Source organism: Xenopus laevis, chromosome 2S (genome assembly GCF_017654675.1).
Source record: "Xenopus laevis strain J_2021 chromosome 2S, Xenopus_laevis_v10.1, whole genome shotgun sequence".
Taxonomy (NCBI): domain Eukaryota; kingdom Metazoa; phylum Chordata; class Amphibia; order Anura; family Pipidae; genus Xenopus; species Xenopus laevis.
This window is the reverse complement of record NC_054374.1, coordinates 143,410,260-143,423,272: the sequence shown is the minus strand read 5'-3', so window position 1 is coordinate 143,423,272 and position 13,013 is coordinate 143,410,260.

Sequence of the window (13,013 nt, the reverse complement as noted above, 5' to 3'; positions counted from 1 at the left end):
AGATTTGTTATATTGCAGTTTTTTAAAAAAAAATATATATCACCACTATGCCTATGCTAATTTTTTAAATGAGTTTACCCTTCTTGTATTTGAAAGCAGGACTACACTCCAGTATAAATACCTACACTACTGATGGAAGAAACTGGGAAAACTGGAACTTGATTGTGGCTCAGCAGGTAGCAGATTGGTCTCTGGCCAGAACTTGGGGAACCTTTCTGCCTGCTTTTCTGGGCAGTTTCTCTCTCTGATTTATGTCTTTTGAGCTTATGATCTCTCTTTGGGTGTGAAATTCAGGCTTCTTCTGGGTCTTCCTCTGGTTCTCTTGCAAGGGAGAACTTTAATCATGTAGGTACATGGTAGCCTAGGGGCAGAGAATGACTAATAACAGTGATGATTACAGAACAGAGCTCTAGTTAGATCAAGACCAATGTATCCATTATTCTCTTTTCCTTTCACTGTCTGACCTAGTCTCCCATGTCAATACTCTCTTCTCTTATTTAAACAGGAACACACAGCTAAAGACATCTGGACCCACAGCTGATCCTTATTATAACCTCTTATTGGGGATAATGAGCATAAGGAATTAGATCTTTTAACATAAACTAAGAAATGAAACAGTAGCATACGGGTGTCATTTCATAATCCAGTGCAAAGATGTTGAGGAAAAAGTGGATAGAGGGGTTGCAATAAAGACATTGTTTTTTGTTAACATAAATTTGAAAATTGTTGCAAATATGTTGCATGCTCCCAAAATTGGCATAAATAGCAAGCAAAAAACATACACATCTCAATTAAGAAGCATATCAAAATTAAATTGTATATGACTGCAGCTGTGCAATCATTTATCACTTGGAATTTTAGTTTTCTGTAACATAAACTGTTTTGAAATCATTCAGGAACTATGCTATTCAACATATGTATTAGCGTAAGTAAAAAATGGAATGTTAACCTACCTCCTGGATAGAGGATAAACAGCAGCTGGTAAATGCGATGGGAATTGCACAATAACTGTAAAACTGGAGGTAAACTGCTTTTCAGTCAGCATTAACATGGTAGGTCTAATAATATGTATCCATAGGAAAAATTATACTATATACAGTATATCTATAAGAAATGCAAATGCAGTGTTTTTGTTTAGCAGTTTCCTAATGCACTTCTTTAAAACCTGAAATTTAAGGCCCCACTTCTGATTATTTGAACTTTTTGGCTTGAGCAATCATCAAGAAAACTAAACGTAAATGTCCTTAATTCACTCTGATTACGAGTTGAAATTTCCATAATTTTTTACTAAATGGGCTTTAGCAGCTTTCAGGTGTCATCATTTCTCTTAGTAAGAAAAGCCAGTTTGGTAAAAATTACAGACATTTGCCAAACTTTTAAAGCATGAAACCAGTGTGAATTAAAATTCATGTCAGGTTTTCTTGATGATTGCTCAAGTCAAAAAAACTCGAGAAACCATAAATGGGGTCCTTAGTGAATGATATAGGCTATTAATTCCTACATATTCATTTGTAGTGTTTCTATGTGTTTATGTAAGGATTGACTGGACAGAAGCCAATGTGCTGTATAACTTTAAGTTTTTAATAAGGGAAACAATGTGCACACACCACTGCAGAGGGATATAACAAGGCAAGTCAAGGGCAGACGGCATGCAAGGTCAAAAAACAAGCTGAGGACAAAACTGGGAGATCAATATCAGAGGGAACAGGGACCAGTTGGGAACAGAACAGGAACAAGGCAGGAACAAGACAAGATTACCAGAAGATTCAGGAACGGGAGCAGAAACTAGAGCTGGAATAGAAACCGAAACAGGATCAATATTTTCACGAGGCTTGGAGTCAGCAGTAGGGCCAATAATCCAGCACAGGGTTGTCTGGGAATCAGGCTTAAATAACTCTTAAACAAGCAATTGCCCACAGCTGGACACAGGGCGTGTACTTGGGAAGGCTGACCTGGAGGCAGCAAAGCAAAAGCTATCTCATCAGAACCAGGCTACCACCACACTGCCTCCTGTGGCTCAGGCAGGGGGAGTAGTGCCTGGAATGCAACAGGTCCCTAGTTTGAAACCATGGAGTTCCTAACAGTTTAGGAGTGATCCTCTCACTTCCCCCAAGCATAATTTCTGTGTTCGGGGGCACCCTGATCTGCTGTAGTTCAATCAATAATAATGCTTTTCTGGCTTTTCCCAGAGAAATATTTAAAGACTATCAAGCAAAGAAAAGAAAGAAAGAACACCAATGCGTAAATAAAGCTAACTGTATATATTTGTTAGCCCAGGTGTAAGGACTCCAGGCTATTTCCCATGAGGAACGTCATCCAAAGTAAATCCACTTAATTGACCCGTGACCCAGGTCTATATAAGATCGCGAGAAGTACTGCTCAACGGGTGAATCCCTTATGATACATTGCATATATTTATTTTGGGGGTCTGGGTGCATAACCCCCAACCCATAGCAAGGCGTGAAGACCAAAGTGATATATGAAAGATAAATGACCAGCTAGCCAGGATCAGAGATAAAACTATAGTTTATTTTTAATGATTAAAACAAACTAGTAATCATAGGAGTAACATCTTTCTTCTTATTTACAAAGTCGTTGAAACGGGAGATAAACGGAATTTGCATTGCCCATAAATTTTCGCAAATGTTATGGCGTTGACAGTAACTTAAATTCGCAATTTGCAAAACTGTTTTGTGAATATTTTTTTCCGCCACCAAAGTCGTGGTGTAATTCAAACAAAGCGTGCATATAAATATTTGCAATTTGTGATTTTTGCCATATATAGGGCAAATATATTCACGGTGGGAACCAATTTGCGAAAATGCGCTGTGCGAACTTTATAAATGACACCCAAGGTGTATAAAAAGCAGATAAGAAACTCTGAAATGTTCTCTGCCACCAAAGTCGTGGCATAATTCAAACAGAGTGTGCATATAAATATTTGCAATGCGATTTTTGCCATATTCAAAAAGCTCTTCACAGTGTGAAATTTGCAGTTCTGTTTGCACACTTGTATCCAGTTTTATTACTATAACAGTTTGGGCAGGGTAAATGTATTCACTGTGCGAACCAATTTCCAAAAATGCGCTATGCAAACTTAATAAATGACCCCCAAGGTGTATAAAAAGCTGATAAGGAAGCATTGTCACTCCTAGTAGGTTCACTTAGCTTTCATAACTATACTGATACCTGTATTGGAATTTGGAATCATGTTGCATGTTAGAGAGCTAAGAAATGCACTGTACTAATATTTGTGCAGCCTATTGGTTGTTCATTACATTCACAAGGGTGCATGAAGCGCATTACAATACATGACATCATTACATTATCCTGCCAGCAGTGATGTGGCTTAATTTTAATTATATCATCGCCTTAATGAACTACAGTTCAGATTGTAGATCTCCATTAGTTGAGCCTCTGGTATACTATTTTTCAAGACAAATCAAGATGTTTTGGGTATTGCAGTAAATATGCCCCTATATCTAATTCTGGTTATAAAGGTGTTAAAGTGCTTTGACAATTGTGCATTATTTACAGCTGTAGTAATTTCAAAGTTTATTTATGTAAATGCTGTAGAAATAAATTACACTAAAAGTATGTGTTAATACCCACTGCTGTTATGTCCAGGCTGTTTTACCATGTTTTCTGGCTGTATGTGGCCATCCTTAGTATGTTCTAAATCTTTAACAGTTCTTCTTTTGTATCAAACTTCTTGGACCTTGTAATTTACCTGGAACCGTGCCATTGCAAACAAACCCCATGCAAATATATAAGAATGTAAACGTTTGCAAAGCTATTACAGCTAACAAAGTTGATACTTGGGTCATATTATATTTCCAATAGGTTAGTATTAGCCTAAAAAAAGGGGAAAATCGCTTGTTCTTTTGGGGAATGTGAGCAGGGAATTACACAAGCCATGTAATATATTCTGATGTTTCTAATTGCTTGCCTCTGTAAACTGTTTCGGTTCCAGTGCAAGTTTCGGACTAATGGCAATTTGAAGCAGATGTGGAATATTTTTTTTTTCTCTATTTTGCCTTAAAACAAAAGAAATAGAATAAGTGAAAAGGGTTTAAATGGAAAATGTGTAGTACTAAATCCAAAGGTTGTTTTTTTATACTGAATTCCAATATATCTTATATTGGTAGCAACAGAAAAGGATGGATAAACTACATTTTTATATTTTCACTATCTCAGCATATTGTAACCATATGAGAGGAATGTGTAGTGCCAAAACCCATCAGCCGCAAGATCAGAAACAAAGCATGAAAGAGATCTTAAAAGAGGGATCAGTTGTAAAATTGAATGGCATTGTCAAAGCTTTGACTTTGTGAGGCATTTTGATGGATTCTCTTTCAAGATGGGACAGTAAACGAGGCACTCCCGCTCTGTTAGAGCTACTGGCTAATGAGCCCTGAGTTACAGAAGTACTCATCTGAAAGCTATATTACGGCAGCATACTATCATAGATTATGTTGTTTACAAGTGAAACCTGAATAGTACTTTGGATATCCTACACAATGCCATGCTTTTCTTTAAAGATATGCTTTGTTTTGATCATTTTCTTTGATGTTTATGGTTACACATGTTGAAATATCAACTTATAACAATCAATTCAGGTTCTAATAGCGGTAGTAACTCATGCCTGACTACACTTTAATGACGCTTGACATACATTTGCTTACTTCAATTTCTGTTAGTGGTTCTAAATCAAATATTAGTCCAATGTTATTATTTCATCTCTGTATTTATAGCCCATTAGTAGGTATTCTTAAGACAATGGCGCTCCTTTCCTAGCAAGTTGATTTTAATATCTACGTCTGATGTATACTAAATGGATAATTGCATTAAATATATTGCTATATTGTTTATAATTTACCAGTTAAGGCTTATAGCATTTCCACCTTTGTACAGTATTTCTGCAGGAGAAATGTCCTTCAAATAATGGAGACAAGTTGATTTCTACCCCAAATCCAAGCAACTCAGCCTAGGTGGTGATAGGCTACAAGTCATATGAGTCTACTCTTTAGTGTCCCATCTGCCCTTACAGACATTGTGCCTGGACCCTTAACATTTAAAACATGTCAGATCATCTGCAATAAGATTACAATATGTAAAAATCACCCAATCAGTCATATATGCATAAAGGATCAAGATGTGTTAAAAATTGGCCATATTACCAAACCAAATGTAGCACACCCTTGAGTGAGGCTAATATGTATGTGTGTATATACGTAACCCCAACACACTCAGTGGCACCCTTTGTTTTCCCCAGACTAACCACAGCAAGGTTATAGCTGTTTAAATAATAAGATCCTTTTTTATTAATTAAAGGGGACCTGTCACCGGACAAAAAAAAGCTGTTTAAGAAAAGTCCTTTTCAAATTAAACATGAAACCCAAATCCTTTTTTTCATTAAAACATCCATACTGGCTGTTATAAACTTATTTAGAAATCTCAGCTGTCTATCACATGTTGCTTGACCCTCCTCTATGACTAGGCATAGAGGTGAATCAGGCAATTACTTTCTTTTCGATTCTGCACTTCCTAGATGTCACTGCCCTCCTCACATTTCTGCTCCCGACCCACCATCCAATTGTGAAGCCAGTGTCATGAATGGGCTTCAGGTATTCTGGTGCATAAACAAGATTTTGGGATGATGTAAAACTTTCCTTAAAGGAGAAGGAAAGCCCCAGGGCTCAAAACCCCTCCCCCTCCCCTGTGTTGCCCCCCTCCCTCCTCCCCCCTGGCCTACCTGTCCCCCTGGGCAAATGCCCCTAACTTGTTACTCACCCCTCTGCGCAGGTTCTGTCCACGGAGTTCACAGTCGCCATCTTCTCCCACGCGCGTCTTCTTCCTGCTCTGACCGGCGTCTTCTGGCGCATGCGCAGTAGGAACAGGTACCGGTACAGCTCTACTGCGCATGCGCCGAATGTCACGAAGTTTTCCGATTTCACTTCGTGACATTCGGCGCATGCGCAATTGAGCTGTACCGGTACCTGTTCCTACTGCGCATGCGCCAGAAGACGCCGGTCAGAGCAGGAAGAAGACGCGCGTGGGAGAAGATGGCGACTGTGAACTCCGTGGACAGGACCTGCGCAGAGGGGTGAGTAACAAGTTAGGGGCATTTGCCCAGGGGGACAGGTAGGCCAGGGGGGAGGAGGGAGGGGGGGCAACACAGGGGAGGGGGGGAGGGGTTTTGCGCCCTGGGGCTTTCCTTCTCCTTTAATAACAGTCTCCACAAATTGGCTGCTGCCTGCTTGATGTGATTCTGAATTCCAAGACTTACAGAAACAAAATTTAAATAAATTATATAGTGTAAGTGAAATTTATTTTGCTTGACTAACATCATAAAATAGGATTTGGAATTATTTCTAGTGCAGATTCTGTCCAGCGGAGTTCACAGGCGCCATCTTCAGCCGATTTGGTAATCTTCGGAATGAGACGGGCACTTCGGCAATTTTCGTGAGTTTTGGTGCATGCACAGTTGTCGCAGGACAGAAAATTGCTCCAACTGCGGCGTCGTTCTCATTCCGAAAACGACCAAAGAGAAGAAGATGGCTGCCGTAAACTCTGCTGGACAGAATCTGAACGGAGGGGTAAGTAAAGAGTTAGTGGCATTTGCCTGGGGGGGCAGCTAGGCTGGGGGGGAGGGGGGTCTATGTGGGGTAGGGTTTTTTATTAAGGGTTTGTTTCTCCTTTAAAGATTGAGTATTTTTGGATTCTGACTTTTTGCAGCCTTGGGGTATAATAAATAAGGTTTAATAAAAAGACTCGATTATTTCCAGTTTTTAGTTTTCAAACTTTAATAAACAACCCCCATCAATGTACGTATTTGCTATTTGTACACACATCAGTAGAGATGGACAGCTTTATAAGCTTGTAATGGTCGATATCTGGTGTTTCATACATTTACTTTGAAATTTATTTGGGGAATACATATGGGACGTGTTAACATGCTGTGTTGAACTAAAGGCTATCTGTGAGTGCTTTAACCACTTAAAACCCTTCACTCATGTTTAAACTGCTTTAAAATGTACTTTGAAATGGTACAACATTTACATTCCAGACTGGGCCATTACTGATATCCATTGAAGTTTGTGGCTGATCACTTTGATTTGTTTTTACATGTATGTAATTAAGCTGGACAGAGAAACAAATGTCAGCCACAAACTAGTTTGTGATCCTTGTCCTTTGCATCATTAGTTACTCTGTTATAGCCCCATTGTATTGTACTAATTGTCCTCTTTCACCCTAAAACAAACCTCCCCACAATAATAGCTACACTACTAAAATCTTTGGAGAACATACCAAACCAAGGAGCAGATTTACTAAAGGGTGAAGTGGCTCATTCGCAATCTATCGCCAGGTCGACTTTTCGCACTGGTGAATGGACGTTACTAAAACGTCTAAAATGCGTATTTTACTGAACGTTACCTCTTTCGCTAGACTTGCTTCATCAGCACAAACCAGGTGAAGTGCATTGTGGTGCATAGGACTTCCTCAATATTCTATTGCTTTCATCATATTTTCTGAGCGTAAAAACGTCTATGTTCAAAATACGCTGGTGTATTTTCCTTTTTTTTGTCCTAAAATTTTTTTTAGTGTAACCGGCTTCCCCCATACATTTTCTAACATATGGGAGCATTATTTTACAGTGGGCTCATGTGTAGGGGCATTAAAACAACTCTATTGACTTTATTAAGGTTTCCTTGGCATGTCTAGTTATCAGTGTAAATGTAATGTATCAGATGCACCATGTAACACAAAGATGTCCATTCAACTTTAAATTTCCCACCGTATGCAAATTAGCCTGAGCGCAAGACCTTGCGCCAGCCAGAATTGAACACTAGCGCATCTTCACTTTGCTTTGCTCGCATTGCGAAAATTCTCCACCGTTTGTCGGCCAGGACGAAACTTTTTAGTAAATTAGCGCTGACTTAGCGGTTTTCCGCCTGGCGAAGTGTTGCGATGGGTGCCAAGCCGTCGCCGTACCCACAAATCTCAATCCTTATTAGCCTATTCAGATCTGAGGTAGATTCAAATAATGGTATCATCTAAAAATAACATAATTTGTAGGTGTTAGGTTTGACTTGGCTAGGCACTAAGGCTTCTCCATAATCAGAATGTTGTAAATGTTCAGAAATTGGGCACATTCGTTGTTTTAAATTACCATTATTCCCACTTACTACTGCGATCTGCACATCAATGGGATCACTAGCATCTTTCTTACTTTTCATTGGAGTTGACTTGGGCCTGGAGAGTATCCAAGGGTGTTACATTGTCACAGTTTACAGAGGAGTACTTACCAGGGGTGAGGAACTAGGCCCCACTGTTGGTGCATGTTGGGTGGTGAACTCCTTGGGCAATGGTCTCAGGAAGTCGATAATTAAGCTTTATGTCTACCTAATGCTGCGTGGAAGATGGCCGGCATGATAAGGCGGTCACTCTGTGGTTAGTGGTTAGCAAAGATCTTAACTCTCTGTATTTAATGCATAACCTTACAGCTTGTACAGATGTCTATTAAACATTTATTTCCTACTGGTAACATACTGTTACTAATAAATATCCAGTTGTGGTTAAATATTTATAAATCTGACAAATATTTAAGTAATTGTCAGCAATTGTTTGACATGCTGTATATGTACATAAAATTAAAGGACAATATTGGAAGAAACATTAGAAAACTGTATTTGGAAATTTGGAATTAAGTTTGCTGGCAATAAGAACAGGGTATCCTCATACTGAAAGTAAAGCAAAGCATGCCTTAATGGAGCTAATATAGGTCTTAACGTTCCTATACTACCTCTACTTCCAGCACTTTCAAAAAACCATATAAATACCAGGCAGTATTTACATCTGTATGAAAAGTTTATAAAGGATAGCAGGAATAGGTTGCTCAGTTTTTTTGGAGAGACCAGACTGATAATCATACTGGATCCAATAGACAGTGCATATAACACTCACCAAAAGTTTAGGTATGGGAATCAAAACACAGATGGACCCCATGAGTCAATACTGATTCCAGCTCAGAGCAGAGACCAGAACTGGCTATTGAGTAGAGCTCCAAGTCTTGTTAAATTTTATGGGCAAAATTTGAATTTGGCTCTAACTTAACCATAAAGCAGTGTAGACCCAATGTAGGTCTTTTCAGTGCTGGTATACACTGCTCTCCAATGACCATCAATGTGCCACCTTTGGTGATTCAATTAACTAAATTTTGTCACTGACTAAGCCATAACCTAGATTAGCCTTCTTTTGCTCTCTTCATCTCATGCGGGAATAGGGAAACTGGGCTGCCTTTGAAGGTCACTTGGCCTTTCAATCTTGCTGCCACTGTCCATGCAGCCCTAATAATTAAGAAATATCACAATGATTGTTTAGGCTTTGTCTCTCTCTCATTGACTTGTAAGTATGAGAAGTCCCCAGCTCCCAAAGTTTTGGACAGCTGGGTTTTTTTTTTATTTTCTCCACTCATGACATTACATCTAATATCTGCTGAAGGTTGCTTCAGTTCAGTTGGCAAAGCTGAAGCTCAATCTGCTCGTGCAAGCTTTGGATATCCTGCAATCTTTGGCTATCCAGCTTAAAATAATATCAGTCTTAATAGTCTCCTATTAAGAGGTCACATTGGTACGCACATTTTGTATTGTTGACAGATGGTCCTTATTAGGTGCCACTGAATTAGGGTCAGAAGTTGAGAAGCTAAAAGGGAATCAGCTTGCTCATTGGGGCTGAGCCCTCCAAAGAGGACTGAAAACAGATAACCGTTCAAATTGGTAGAACCCTACATTGTTTTCTTACTTTATTGCTTGCCCTGGCTTTCCCAGAAAGTTTCCAAGGGGTGGAGAGCTACTAAGCTATGTAATTTAGACAAGACAATACATATAATAAATATTATCAGGATGCTCAAGCTGTTGAGGAGTTACAGTGTTCCCATCAGGCTGCTATCTTAGAGCCACTCCATCCTGACAACTTATTAAAACAAGTATACATTTTTCAATGTAACTCACTAGATATGAATTACAACATAATACATGATTCCTGGTATGAAAATTCTTAAAGGACCAAGGACATGGTACCTAAAACTGGTAACTCTTAACTTCTATGATTTACCCAACCATTACATGGATCTCACTAGACAGACTGACAAATACTATTCCCCTAACTGGATAGAAATCACTGAAAAAAGGGCAGGTGTGCGTGTGTCTTTAGAACTATTGTAGACCAGCAATGGGAAGAAAAAGTAAATTGGTGTTACGATTTTTCCTGAGAAATAAGTTAGAATTTTTGTGTTTTCCACGCTCTGAAGCAAACACCTCTGGAGACTTGAATTCCATAAGACAAGAATGCAAATTCTTTTTACTGAATCTCCTTCTAATGTTTTCCAGCTGCAACATTACATTAATCTTGCTCATAATGCGTGAATTATATGCAACATTTCATGACGAGAGATAAACTAAATGGTCTGGTAAATGTCCAAATTTCCGTCTTTCTCCATAGAATATAGGGCAAAAAAAAATTTCAGCCTCATATTCAGAACAGTGGCTGGAACACACATCGAACTTTTGTTAACTGCCCATGATAAAGGGGGTTATTTATCAAAATCCGAATTTTTCTGATTATTTTATTAAAAAAAAGTCAGAGCAAACTAGAATCCAAGATTTGACCTTATTTATTATTAAAAAGCATTATTTAATTGGATCGGGGAAAATTTCAGATTTTTTTCCCGAATTGTTTGATTTTTTTCTGGCTTTTTCCCAGAGAGAAGAGTCAGAACTTTTTTGTCCAAAAAGCAGGTCTTAGATGGAGGATTTTTATATTCTGACTTTTTCCATCCTCAAGGTATAATACATCTCGGAAATGTTAGTTTTTTTCCCACAATTCGTATTTCATAGTAAAAAACCTAAAATTTTTCAAGACTTTAATAAATAACCCCCAAAGTGTTTCCAGGCCATTAGTTACTTATAATGAAGTCCAAAACATCCAGTTGCTGAAAAAAAAATTTGTGTACCATGGGGCAACCAAAATTTTAAAAAAAAGTCTCTTTGGTGTGTATTTATGTAAACACAATTTTCGTGTAAAATTTTCTTCCTTCTTTTACACAAATAGTCTATTTTGGTCCCAGTATATCCTGTTCCTTTCTGTTTTCAAAGGTCAGTCATCAGGAAACCAGCTGGCCTGATGATTCAGCAAAACAAAGAGAAAACTCTTTGTGGACAAACATTACTTCTGACATAGATTTGTGCAAAACAGAATAACTAATTATGTGCTAGGATCTGCCGGGATTCAAGTCAGGAACCTTTGGGTTTTGGACTCAATGCGTTACCTGGCCTTTGCAGCCCTAGCCCAGCAGCAGCCTGATTGGTTTGTAGTCAGCCAATCAGGGCTGACTCTGCCCTATTTAAGGCCAGCCCTCAAAACACTTCTTGCCTGAGCATTAGTTCCTATACTAACACTGTGGCATCGTCCCTAGCTAAAGGTTCCTGCTCTAGCTTCCTTTCCTTTCATTGTCTTGCCTTGTCTTACCTTGAACCTTTCCTCCTGACCTTGCCTTGTTCTGATCTTGCCTTGCCTTCCCCTCCCGGTTCTGCTCCAGTCCTGTTTTAACCCTTGCCTTAACCTTATTCTGCTTTGACCTTGACCTGACCTTGTACCCTGTCTATATCTTTCTTCGTCTCGCTCTGCATCTTGCTCTGGCTATCCAGTCCCCTTTCCGGCTATCCAGTACCCTCTCCGGCTATCCAGTACCCTCTCCGGCTATCCAGTCCTCTCCTGCTTTCCAGTCATTCTGCTCCAGTCCTTCTTCTTCCCTATCCCCAGTCTAATCTGATTTTCAGCTCGCACTGTCCTATTCTGATTCTACGCCTGCACTGGTTTGTTCTGATTCTACGCCCGCACCGTCCTGTTCTGATTCTACGCATGCACCGGCCTGTTCTGATTCTACGCCCACACCGTTCTGTCTCTCCTCGTCTGTTCCTGTTCTACACCTGCTCCATCCCGCTCCTGCCCAGTCTGCTCCTGTCACAACTTGTCGCCCTCTTCTTCCTGTCCAGTCCTGATCTTTGCCCTCTACATTGTGTTCCTATCTGTTCCACTCTGATAGACTACGCTCTCATCACCCTGTTCCTGCCTTACCCTTTGTGTTCCATGGGCACAGCCAGTCCCTGCCTAAAGGACTCACCTTCCTCCTCTACCTCCACAGTGCCCCCTACCTAATCCTTGATATTGTTTCCCAAATGCTACCATCTAAGATCTATATATGAATTGTTCTTGTTCTCTGAAAAGCTAACAGTTGCAGTTCTCCATTGTTCTTGGGGGGGGGCGGTGTAAATTTTGAATAATATTTTCGCATAATATTACAGGGCAACACTGTTCCTTTATTTGGATTCCATAAGGAACTTTTCAACCACTTGTACATTTTGTTAGAAATTCAGTCTGTGATAGGATATTTAATAAATTGTTTGATAATAGGAAAATATTTTGTGTACCTTTCCCCATGCCCCAGGGGTGAGTTCATTTACCCCCCATAGCCCTTTACTTGGCCACTGAATTGTGAGGGGTGGTGACGATACGGAAACAGAGAATTTTGCAATTTTTGCCTGAATTATCCCTGCTCTAGCAATGAGATTTTCTGTCCTCTAAACCTAAGAGTGGGAGAGGAGGAACTTAAATGCCTATAGTTAGTCCTGTTACTTGTGTTACGTTACATTGAAAATTGTGGTCATCTTAATATTGCATTATATCTAGAATTCTGTTTGTAAACTTATAGGGGATATTCTCTAGTCATAGGTATAGGAGCATATTTTCTTAGGTGTGAATTTTCGCTACAGAAAACAGCGTCATCCTTTGCACAAGAAAACATGTATTTATCAAAATGCAAAAATCTGGGCAAATGAACGCTGACACACTTTTGCCAGCGAAAAATTTGTCAGCGCAAAACTTTCCTTGCAAATTTACTCTGATGTTACTTTCTTCCAAGAAAAACTTCATTAACATACTTACGCGTATGT